We start from the raw sequence: 13,887 nt of genomic DNA, 5'->3' as shown, positions 1-13,887 counted from the left end.
CATAAAAAATACATTAGAACCTCGTTTATTCGAAGCTCTTATATCCGGAATCTCATTTAACCGAAGTCGGCGTTCTGAAATGGTTTTTTATTTATGTATTTTTACGTAAGTACGCAATGTTACTTCAAAGTCACCAGAGTTATCAATTTTTACTGAAGACTCAAATTTTCCATGCCATCTAACCGTATCCCCCCCTAAACCTGCCTCCAGTTCGGTTACACTTAACCACCAATATTTTTTAGAGTACATTTTTTTTTCAATCCCATCAAATACAAAAGCGATATAATGTGAAGGTAAATCATTGTTTCATTAAGCATAAAAACATACTTAAAAAAATCATTGCTTAATAAGGAAAGTACAAAACATACAGTTGACTGTATTAATAATAATACAATAAAGATTAAAGTTTACTGCATTATGTACGCATTAAATTTGGATTACTTTTTCTGACTTATCTGACATTTAATGGAAAAAAACTTGTTTATAATTACAGTAGTATAGTTAGGTGCGTAACTACTACATATAAACTACAACCGTGTTTTTATTCTAAAAACAAGCAGGGGAAAAGAAGGCACATGTATACCTTTTTTTTTTAAATTTCCTTATTTTTCCAGAAACATGATCAATTTCTCAAAGTAAAAATTTCAGCTTTCAAGGAAAGACCTGTTGCTTTTTTTTTTCGAATATGAACAAATAAAATTCTGGCTTTTATTTTGGGAACTTTTCCTGTAATCGAGGGATTTACAAATATTTTTCCTTTTTGGTTACTTTTCGGCAATCTTTCTGGAAATTTTGTAGATTATTATTATTATTATTTTTTTTTTTTTGTTAAGGCCCAAATGTTGATCACGCGCCACTTGACACAACGACATTTTCAATGTAGGCCGTGCAAAGCCGGGCAACGCAGCTTGTAATAAAAAATGGATATTTAATAATAATAGTAACAATAAACAATAAATTTACAAACTAATTAAAGAAGAAAAAAATTATAAATATTTACACATTTTTTTAAACACTTTAAATACCCTACACTAATAACTAGTACTACAGAGAGGATATGGGAACTGTGTTCATATGTGACCCTAGATGTTGTGCTCACAAGTGCCCAACCATCTACTTTAGAACTTACTTGCAAAGATAAAGACCTCTTAGTTAAATTAATAACTTATACGACAAAAACTTTACTTAAACGTCATAAATTCACTTGAATATTCATGTAATGATTTGTAACTGTACAGTTTAGCTTATTAGTTAGCTTAAAACATGTTTTTAAGTAAAGAAGTTGGTGACAAAACTACATTAGCATCTGCTAAAGCGAAGAATCTCACTACAGGAACTTAAACTTTCTCCTTGCTCTCAAAAATGGGCCAAGAAATAGGACTGGTACTGTCATTACTTTAGAATTTTCAAGATTTTTTGCTTGACGCTATCCTAGTAAAGCATACCATGTTCAGATGTGCCCCGTACTCACATGTGCTCCCTTTTCCCCATCATGTTTAAAGCACGGTTAAATTTTCTGTTGTTTCATTAACTACTACTGTAATTAATATTCAGAAAGATTTAGACAAATGGAGTTCTACTTTACGCTATTTACTTCATCGAAAGGAAATTCAATTTTTAATAGTTTTTTACTAAATTAAAATGTGCACAAAAATTATTACATAAAAGTCAGAAGAATGCAGAACATTCATGTAAAAGCATTCAAACGGTAATAAACTAAATCTGGGACAACGCCAGATGATTTTGGGCAGTAAGTTTATTCGGAATTCCGGATTCATAACAATATCTTCACAACTGTACATTCACAAGTCAATGTACTATCAGTCAATGTACTACTATCACAAGTCAACTGTATGTTCACAAGTCAATGTAAAAGATACGACTGTTTTTAATATTTCAGATTATTTTTTCGCACTGTAACAAACATTCAAGAAACGCAATGTATCAGTACAGTCATTTCGAGTAACTTTAGGTCATGCCAGTTAATGTTGAACCACTTCGAACTTTTTAGAATATTTGACTTAGGGAACGGGAGGGGAGGGGGGGACAAAAAAAAGGGAATGGATGGCAATACTGTACACATCTAATTGTATAATTATCTAAATGTTAAGTTACTTTTAGGAAGCTATTTTTGAAATCACTGAAAAATGCTCTTCCTCAACTAGCATTCAATGGAACACAATGAATCACAGATTCCTAAAGTGGGTGCCTCGATTCTTTGGGGTGCCACAGGAAGAGGTGTAGGGTGCTGAAAAGTGTCAAGGGTATCAATATATATGCGTATAAAAACGATAGACCAGGGTGCCGTAAGGAAATAATAATTCTTCAAAATGTGTTGCAAATGGGAAAAGTTTGGGAACCCCTGCTATAATAAATGATATAAATCCTCTAATGTTGAGAAGTACAAAGGGAAGTGTTTAAACGACAACAAAAAAGTATTTTGTTGAGTTAAATTTGCTCTACTTTTACTAAAATATATTATTTTGCCTCTCACTTCTGATTTGGCTTAAAGTTAACCTTAATGATAGAGAAGTTTTGAACCAGGCTTACTATTCATTTTAAGCAGATTAAAAAAAAATAATTTTATAGCAGTAAATGCTATTCATTTATTAAAATATGAACGGGCAGTCAAAAACTGAGAACCTACGACTCAAAAGTTACCGCGAATTACTGTATACTAACACCACTCTGAGAAATAGTTCCGAGCATTCTTGTTTTCATGTTATCAATACATAGTAACAATAATAATAATAATAATAATAATAACCAGCATAAAATAGGACAGAAAGAAAGAAAAGGAAAAAAAGTAGAGTTATTCAGTATTATTGGAATTAAAAATTCAGTTTTATTGGAGTTAAATTGGATGTATTTTAACTGTAGTGTAATGTTAAAACTTTAAGTAAAACAAAACATTTTCAACTTTATTTCTTTCTTTTAGAAATTTAAGTTTTATCAGTATAACGCTAAAAGCAGTTGGTTGAATGATTTTGTCATTATTCATGCTTCGATTTAATGCAAATAACAAAATATAGAATTCGGATGCACTTCTGATCACTTCGTGCGAAAGGATTCAAAAAATGTTTAAAAACGGTGAAATGGTTTATAAAAAACATTATTTCAACCCATGTTTTTAAAAATATGATATTTTCAAAATAATATTTTGTTGAGCTCACGAAACAGGTGTTATTATGACAGTTTTGCAGACTAGATTACTTTCAAAAAACGAACACTTAAACCATAAATGTTCTTTTTAAAAATGATTTTTTAAAAATATTTTAAAATATATCCTTTGGCTTTAAACTTTTGTTCAAATCATAATAAAAAAGAAGCCTAATTAAGTAGTATATTGTTGAAAACTGTTACAAGTTCCTACGAACGATAATCCAGTATTAAGATTTAAAGATTCTAAAGAGGGTGGGGGTTACTGCATCTTTGTATACGTAGCTTTTTGTATGAACCAGAAACCTCCGACAATCCTATATATGCTGCCATGGAATTAGCTAATCACAGTTAGTTTCCTAAAAATGAATTAGTTTATTGAAGGAAGTAAAGTACTTAAGGGGAGTCAGTACCCTAAATACTTTCAAAAATTCGATTTTTTGATTTTTATGTTTTGAAACTCCATTTCAATACCTTTTTAATGATACAAACTTCTTGATCGTGCTCATATTAGAAGTAAGTTAAAATAAGCTATGCAAAATGTAAACCTATTTTGATAAGGTATAGTTTTCTCCTTTAAATTGCAATATCTCCAAATGGTATTTTTAAGACTAAATGTTTCTTTTTCTCAGAAACTAAATTGTGTTAGGCTTTGAAATGTTTACCACTTATCCCATGGATCTAATTCCATACACTAAAGTAAATTTTTTCTCATAATCGAAAAATGTTTTTTATAGAATTGAGTTCGTGCTGCAAAATGGCATTTAAAAAAAATACAGTGACTTACATATCACAATTAAAAAGAAAAATAAACTAAGCTTTCTTTCTGTAAAATTTTACTTCAGTATAGATAAAAGAGTCTATTTAAGGTACAGAAAAAATTTCAGAATAATATCTTTAATAGATTTTTAGAAAAAGTTACATGAACCTGTGCAAATTATAACTGATGGTGTACGGGCTACTGACTCCCCTTAAGTTCTTTAGATGGGCACAAATGTTTGTTTAATTTTAAAATATGAACCACAAACGGAAAGCTCTTTTTATTTTAATTTAACTATACTTATTATATGTAATATTGCATTTGAATAAAAAATAAACCATTGTTTATTAATGCATTTGTATTTCACATACACTAGTAGTGTCATCCATGAATGATAAAAAAAAAACATTGTCTTCAGCATTATCAATTAAGTTATAGTCAGACTTGCACTTTGTTTACAGTTTATGACATGAAAATGAAATATCTTAGGGTTTTTAAGCAACGCCCTCGTAATACTAAATGCCTATCGCATTTGTCTCAAAAAGTGAACTTCCGTTGAGGACTACATTGACTTCCGGTACAGAGAGCAGCGCTATCTAACACCAATCCAACAATGGCGTTGCTATGACGATGGATCCAAATAATTCCAATACTTGCTTTGTGAATATCCGTGTCCATGTATTGTAAAAATTCTTAAGACAGAACTATCCAGCAGCCATCCAGCGAAGGAGTTACTATGACGATGAATAAAATTGTTAATTGGTTTATTTCTACGTTTAAACTTAAAAAAAAAAATGTTAATTTCTAATAATTTCGATAGAGATGGCAGTGGCCTCCGTACCAAGATTAACTGGTCCTCTTTTCGAGTTCTTTTTTGCTCTATGTTAAATGCGAGAAAGCGATAGGTATTTAGTATTATGGGGGCGTTGCTCTTATTTCAAGCTAATTTCAACACTTTATCGTTTGTTGTATTTTGTCATTGTTGTAGCATAGCGCATTTTTAATTAATTATTGTTATTGTCATTCTTTAATTTTTGCTTTATTTCAGTACGAGAAAAATTATGTCATGCAATAGCACCATTAACCAGTTATTTTTTAATCGAAATGCTTTATTATATGTGTTACTCTATGCACTCTATGGTAAACGGAAAGCTACTTCATTGTTTGTTTCTATATTCACCACACATAGATAATGTCTTATATGTAAAATAAGACACTATATATACATATATATTTGTTCGTTTAAGCGGAAAGAATATTGCATTTAGGGAAAAAACTAATTATCTTTTTCCTTCCACTACAGGTTAGTCTTATTTACTTCATAGTTAAATTTAATGAATATACAATATTTAATTATTAATAATTTCGCTCTCTTATTACATTTTGCGTACTGTCTACATGATAGGATATGTTTCTTTTTTAAACTCAAAAATATATTTCAATCAAAATAAAATTTAAAAACTTGTACTTATCAATTCTATATTTATATTTGTGCCTTATTGAATAGGGTGTTAATGAATGCATATTGATATTAATAAAAAGTGGTGGCTTAATAGAGTGCATTTATGACTGCCTTCAAATAAAAGAGTTTTAGATGAAAATACTATAAAAATAAATTCAGGTGAAAATTGATTTGTTAACTACTATTATTGCTTCGTCATTTCTGTTTAACATAAATGCAATATGCTGCTGAAGTTTCTCAAAACTTAACTTTTCTGACTGGATTCAGCTTTTGTTTTTTCAAAATGGTCTTATAAATAAGCATTGACTCTTCAAATAATTCTCAGTTTCGCCATTCAGTTTTGTGCAGTTTGTTTTTCCATATGAACCAATGTAATAATTTATTTTTTTCTATAAAGATACTGATCCGAAGAATGGTTTCACTGAAAGCAAAACACTAATAAAGTAGTAAGAGGTTTGAATGTTGAAAAAAAATATCCAGTGTTATGTTTTCGTGATACAACTAGTATGCCATTTATGAGGTAGTTTCGGGGAATTCATTGATGAAAGTGTATGAGAAATTGTGTAACATATAAATGTTCCACAATTACCTTACCGATAAAAGACCGAAATCTGGTAAATGGCGACAATTGTCGGTGAATATCAACATTCACGTAGCAAAGAAATTGGAGAAAGACCGAATATTTCAGGTAAATAGCCAGTAAATGCTGATATTCTCCAATTTCGATCTTCCACACAGGGTATATACATTTTTCAATTATTAAAGAACAGTATAAAGTATTCACACAATTAACGGTAAGTTAGGACGTAAGAAAAGGCAGGCATGTACTGTGAATTTGCAATAACAAATCGGTTCTGTGCTTCTAATAATTTGAAAATGATTTAAAAAAAAAAAAAAAAAAAAGATCATTTAAAATTAAATTCGCAATGGGCAATTAATATATTTAAGTTATCTCCTTCCTTTAATTGTTGTTCCCCTTCCTAAAGGAAATTAGATATTTGTCTCTAATTTAACGTTCGTTCTTTTGTGCTTGTTTTCGTCTCGTCTTTGTGCTGTTATAAATGTTTTTATGTTATTCAAAAATATTTTTTTAGTTATTCAAAATTTCTTTTATGTGCTTTTGTTTCGCAAACTTTTTCAAAATTCTTAAAGTTTGATATCCTTTATTCCTTAAGGAACGCCGATTCCGAATTTAAACAATCGTCGAGCGCAGTACAGACTGGTAAAGCTCTTGCGCCAAAGCACCCAATCAAACCAAGCTACCTTTCTTAAGATGATAATACTCCAGGTAATATTGCATACTTACACACACACACACACACACGCACACAAACATCACTCTATTGTTTTTTTTTTGCTTTTTTAAATACACACCTCTCTTTTTGAAACATACTTAGAAAGGAAAAATGCTTAAAACAAGGTGTCCAGATATTTTTTAAATGCTTAAGACTTTATTTTTAAACACATTTTCCTCCAGATAAACACCACAAGCAAACTTTAAAATTCTTTTGAATGCACAATAACTTAAAATTTAAAAGATTAGCAATGATTATTTTATAAATACTTTCTCTGTATGTTATTTTTTTAATCTGTTTTTAGCTTTTAAAATCTTTGAAACTATTGAACATTTTTTAACTTTTTATTTCATTGGTTCATCATTTGAAGGAAGAACTTAATTTATACTTTAAATTTAGTACAGTTAAGTAGTACATACAAAAAAAGTACAACTAAAAAAAAGCTTTCTTTCAAGAATGAGTTTTTCAAGATTTTTAATTAATCAAATTCAATGCCACTTTTAGCTTCTACTGATGAATTTATTTGCATATTTTATTCATCTTACGTAAAGTTTACAGTATATTTTTACATGAAATTTATTTTAAATGACATCGTCGAAAGCACCGTAAAAACGATTCAGAAACATTCCTAGAAAATAATAGGCAGCTGATGTGCCCAATTTCTTCCAGTAACATATCTCGCAAAAACCAGGAACTTTTTTCGCTAAAATTCAGTAACCTTCCCGAAAATCAGAGAAATTTTCTCTAAGTAGAGATAACATAACAGCTTGGCACCTTCCTGGTTTATCAAGACTGTTCCAAAAGCAGTATTGCAACCACGCCCAAAGCTAAGCCAGAATTGCAAGTACGTATCAAGCATCTCACTTGATTGCAATGCCTGCTAGCTATGTAGTCCACACTTATCCGCTCCCTTTGGGAGTTTAATCAGCATGGACAAGCCGTAACTGAAATGAAGCCGAAACATCTTATAAATACTCTCAGTAAATCTTTAAACTGGGAGCTAAAAAGATTTTTTGCAACTGAGAGAAGTCTGCATTCGGACAACTTGTAGTAATTCAGGAAATTTTTTGACGATGATACTTGATATTTCCAGGAATTGGATAAAAACCATTGAAATCCTGAAACGTTACATGGAAATACTCAGTAACGTATCGGAATTTTTTTAGTGTAAAAGCAAAACACACACACACACACACACATAACGTAATCATTCGAGTCAGTTGCCTCACTTTTGAAAAACATTTTACATCATAAAACATTTAATTTCAAATTTAAAAAACTGGGCCTCTTTATTCAACAATAAATGAACATAAACTGATTCAAGCTTAAAAAACGAAGAGCTCGAGACGATGATATAAAACAGAATACGACTGGCACAACTTAGCTCAGTTCAGAACATATTTTATTCTACGACAGAAATTCCAGGTTTTATTCATTTGCTTCATTTATCTGCATTAGATTCTTCCATTTCAAGCAACTTACGTGAACTCTTTTTTTTTTTGTCTTAAACAGTAGAAAATACGGGCATCAAGTCCTTTAAGAACAGATATGGAAAATGATTTAGAGTTATGCTGATGCTGTTATTTGTTCGTAGATGATGATTTCAAACAGACTTACTGAAATAAAACGACCTACCAAATATTGTCTCTAAAATTGATAGAGGTACCATCATTTGAGAACAATATATGTATTTTTAAGATAATCTTTTAATTTTTTAAAAATTGGTTTTTATCTGCTTTACATACGTTGCACAGTTCCGCGTATTTCATATTTCTTTATTCATCTCAGTTGCGTTATTTTTATTTGCTAGCGAACTATGCCCACTGAATTTGGAACCAGAAATTTATTGTCAAAAAATTATGAATGCTCGATAAAATTTAGACAAAGTCTTGCCATGTCACTAGTAGACAGATAAACACACAGATCCGGATTATATCCAGTATATATTTTTATAGATCTTAAGATATATATATAGAATCCATGACGTCACGTTTTAAAAAAACAGACGTATTATTAAAAATTAAAACTAAGGTTTAACGTTTATACATGATATCAAACAACTTTCTTTAATTTTAAAAAGACATCAATTTGTGAAAGGAATCGTATATTTCTGTACATCTTTATGAACTCTGTTGAAATATACTTTTTTAAATAGGACTATCTTAGTATACTACTGTGGGCAGGTAAGCAGCAGAATGTGCAGAAATGCATTTTTCGAGATATTTGAAGTAATGTGCGCTGGATTCAATACTAACAATAGGGAAATGTTGGAATTAGACTTTTTGTCGTCCTTTTTTTCAGTGGGAACCGAGTATGTAAGATCGAATTGAAGCTAAAGTTAAACAGATGACAAAAATTTTAAACTTTAAAAATGAAAAATTTGCAGTTACTGCTTTTTACCTGCTCACGGCAGTATAATCTAAAACTATTACTAGCTGCAAACCGACACAGTGTAACGGAAGACCATTAGAAATAGTCATGAATACTCTTTAGACATTAAAATTTTAATTTGATGATCACATAACTTTGAATGAATAAAATTTCCCTTCTTCTGGAATGTCTTTTAGGGAGCAAGGCTATTTTGATTCTTTTTAACAATGTCAGTCTTTTGATTTATTTTAAAGTGCAAAGTAAAAATGCGTTTAAAAAAAGTATGCGTAAAACTTAGTGCAATGCGAACGAAAATTAGATTTCAAGAATTTAATAGGTCACTCGTTGAATGAACTGTACTCTCCATACTTTACCGAATATAAAAAAGACTTTTTTTGGACTCAGTAATTACGTACTAAACAGTGCCAACTATAAATTAAAAAATGTAATTTTAATTTAGTGTTACAATTAATAAAAAAAGTACAATTTAGACTTCGATTAAGTTTTAATACTTGTGTGTATTGTGCAAAAGTACAGGTGATATTCAAGGCTATTTGTTTCGAAAATAATGCTAAAGGGTATGTAGAATTTCAATTATACTATAATATTTCTGGTGCTTCACAAAACTGTATATTTTGAATGTTCTCGGCCGCTTCTTGAACAATCGAAAAGAAAAATTTCGCTTCAAACAATTTTATTTGAAAGTCTCAACATCTTTTTCAAAAAAAAAAAGAAAAAAAAAACATGAGAGCAAATTATTTTTTTAATCAAATATATTGAATATATTTAACAACTATCCAAATATAATTCGAAAATGTAGCGCCAAAGAAAAAAAAAGAGAAAGAACGCATTTACAAGATTCAAACCGCAAATTCTCCTTTTTCCCGTAAGAAAATGAAAATTATTTTTTTCTTCGTATAGCGCTTTTCCTAAAGTAAGATCCACTAAAAGATTAAATCGCTGAAATTATTGCTGTTTGTATTAATGTTTTGTGTCAGGTAAATTAAGCTTCTACGTGACTAACTGTTCTACCGCAGTTGCATAATTTCCTTTTTCAGCAAAACGCTGCATTTATCAAAACTCTTTCATGTTGGCAGAAAAAAAGTTGTGTTAATTAATGTCAGCTGTTTTCTCATGAGAATTTCTGCTGGGAGTTCTCTTCCTTTGCAGAAATTCAACTAAGTTCGGCTTGTGTGCTTCAGCTAAATGCTAGATATAGAGACATTTATATTAACTCTTATGATTCACTTCAGGGTTCCTTTTGCATTTTTTTTCTGAATAACAGCTTCGAATAGAAATTCTATGTTTCGGATAGGAAAAAAGGGGGCTTGTTTTTTTTAATATGCTAAGTAGCATTTTTATTGACGGTACATGTTACCCAGTGGCGTCACTAAGGGGCAGCGGATGGGCGGTCTGCCCCGGGTGTCACCTGTCTAGGGACTGACACCCTAAGTGGAATTACAAGTTTTTGAAAAACATGTAACTAAAATGCATTTTTAAGACTACAAATTTTAAAATTTTCCGGGGCTTAAACCCCCATCTCCTTTGTTTTTTGTATATTAACCCACTGAAAATTTCGTTATAACACAAGAGTAGTTGTTTCTGAAAATTGCATGAATTTCATATTTACATATTTTTATTTTTATTTGGCATCTGTAAGAGGAGAGGGGTGACGCCACAAATTACCTCCCGGGGTGTCACCCATGCTTTCTACGCCACTGTGTTACCGGCTATGTTTTTAATTTCAATTTTGTGAACAATTTCTAGACACTATAACACTAATAAAAACTCAAAGGCAACGTAAAGTACAGAATGTCTCAAAGTGGGAAATTTATCAAGTTTAGAGACGAAATCTGATGTTTCCTGTTCTAGGTAGAAATTATACTTTTATTTTTCATTTACAATAAAATCAAATTTACAATTTTTTTTGCCTTTTCTTGTTTTTCATCAAAATATCGCATGATGAGCTGTAGGTGTAGGTAACTACAAATTTGACAAACAAGACTTTTTCACTTTTTTTTAAAAAAAATTTTGTTCAAAAGAAGATGTATATCTTGAATAAAATTTAGAAATGGCAGCATTTAATGCCATCTGTGTTCAATTCTCCAAATATCGTGGAAAAACATTATTCAGTGGATTCATGATCCAACTCCTTCAGAGCTGATGTTCCCTGTTCTAGACAGAAATTATACTTTTCTTTTTCATTTACCAAAAAACCAATTTTCAATTTCTTGCCTTTTCTTACTTTCATCAAAATATTTTGTGATGAGCTTTCTGTAACTACAAATTTGACAAACAAGACTTTTATGCTTTTTTTTAATTAACTTTTGTTCGAAAGCAGACGTATGTATTCAATAAAATTTAGAAATTTTTGTATTTAATACCATTTTTATTCACACTTTCCAAATATCGTGCATGAACATTAATCAGTTGAGATTTTCTCGAAATAGAGGAATTAAAATTGCTTAGTACTGTAACCCCTCGTTTATATTGCTGAATCGGTTATATTGCGATTATCCTTTGTCCACCCCCCCCCCAAAAAAAAATAAACATATAGATTTTTAGTGTTGCTGAACGTTTAACACCACAGATTTTTTTTTCTTTTTATATCTCTCTCTTTCCAAAAAAAACCTTCTTTTTTTAGTCATTGAACAATACTGGCATATTTTCCATACACTTAGTTCTTTAAGGTTTAAGCTGCAACTTTCGGTTTATATTCCACCATAAAACAAAGAAAATATGAAAATTACTTTAAAAAAAACAAAAACTTTTTTTTTTAAATTTTATTAAGAAAATCATCTTAATATGACAATAAACTAATCTCTTTGTAGAAGCACCCGAAATAAACTTTTAAGTTAATTAAGTCGTTACTTTTTATGACCTCGGTTATACCGCGTTCTCGGATATATCACTGTTTTTTGTTGTCTCGGGATATTACGAGGGGTTACTCTACTGGTATTTATCCTATCTTATGTTCGGAAAGCTCTTTAACATTAACTCCTTTTTACGCTCTTACTTCTCTTGAGCTTCAAGAAAGAAAATTAATACAAGATTTTTCTGAACCATATCCTCTTAAATGGCATACTAATAAAGTTTGTTCATATTTGTACCCTATTTTTATACATCCATATCTCGACAAAAAAAAAAAAATGTCGCTTATGACCACGCAATTGAAAACTGCCATTTAGTACCACTTGTAGTTGCGACGCTAAGGAGCCAAGCATTTTTTGAAATATGTAAATAATACGTGTACATATTATATACATATATATCTATATATAAAGAAAATAAAAGTCTGGGTTTTCCGTCTTGGGAAAAACGAATAAGTTGTTTATCACTTTTAAACCGCAAGAAGTTTTGTCAATTCTGGCTTAGATCTCTCATTACGTTTGTTGGAAAAAGTTTTTACACGGTAAAGAATAATTGGATTGAAATTAATTTTAGATTAGTGAATATTTATAGAGGTAAAACTAAACCAAACTTTTATCTGACATTATCTACTTTTTTTCAACAATTGATATCATAGGCTAGCACCCCTCCCCCCCCCATCACTGTAGGTTATGTCTTTATTGATACCTATCATTTACTGCAGAAACCTTAATCACTAATAAAAATATAAAACACAGAAAATAAAAATAAAATATTTTCACGAGTTTAAACATCTTTAACTAAGCAGAGAAAAGTACCGCAAAATTGCTAAACCCTTTAAAGACGATTAAAATTAGGTTTCCTAAATTTAAAAAAGGAAAATGTTTTGCAAAATAATTTTTGAAAAATAAAAAATAAATTGAATTTTTATTCCCTGCTACAAAATTTATGGTCCTCCGATAGATGAGCTGCGTGTTACATTCATTACAGATTCTATATGAAAAATGGAAAAAAAAAGCTGTTTAAATTTAAATTAAAGTATAAAATAAAAACAAGATTAGTGCTTTGATGAATCACAATAAGTTTAAAATATTTCATCTAGGGGGAAAAAAACTATTTTTCCTTTTGATAATCTATGAATTTATGTTATGAAAGATCCATGACAATGACTTGTCTTAGACTATGACTTCGGTCCATGACAATTCGCTTCCATTAGCAAATTATTTATTGAACCATGGTCCCACTAGATGGCGCTGACGCTTCCGGTCCATGACAATTTGTGACTTGTCTGTGTTAAACCAATGCAACTATGATCTGCACTTGAAATTTAACGGACTCCTGTGCATCCATCAATCAATGGCAACGTAATGGAAAACAGGGATTTTCTGTAGCTCCCTCTTTCTTGCTATGAGTTTCAGTGATCTTCACGGCCTTTAAGCGTATGCGAAATTTGGTGGGGCCGTGATTGTACAATAGCATTAACTTCATTATTTGAGCGATACCATTTGGTATTATTTACCGCATCACTGCTACTTCTTCCTAGCAAAAACTCAAAAAGAATTGATTCTGGTGCTAAGAGAACATAACCAAAGAAAACAATATATACCTTAATTAATCTGTTGGGTAAAAGCTGATAGTGACTCAGGTTAGATGTTACAAAACTATGAATACATACATTAAGATGCTCTGATGATACTTATTCATTGATACGTGTATTTAAAGCTTTTTCTTCATTGCATCAATAAACTGCTGATACTTTTTCAAATACTGTCAAAATTTAATTCTTAACGAAACAGTATATTGATAAACTGAACAGCATATGAAATAGATAAAAATAAGAAATGATGATCTCTTAGCAACTCAAAAAAAGAAAATGCGCAAGCGCAGTCTAATTTACTTAGCAAGTCAACAAACCACACTAGCAAGGCGTTAATTTTACTACAGGTATGTTTAAATAGAGTGACCGGCTAACC

Source organism: Uloborus diversus, chromosome 8 (assembly GCF_026930045.1).
Source record: "Uloborus diversus isolate 005 chromosome 8, Udiv.v.3.1, whole genome shotgun sequence".
Taxonomy (NCBI): Eukaryota; Metazoa; Arthropoda; class Arachnida; order Araneae; family Uloboridae; genus Uloborus; species Uloborus diversus.
This window is presented reverse-complemented; position numbering follows the sequence as displayed.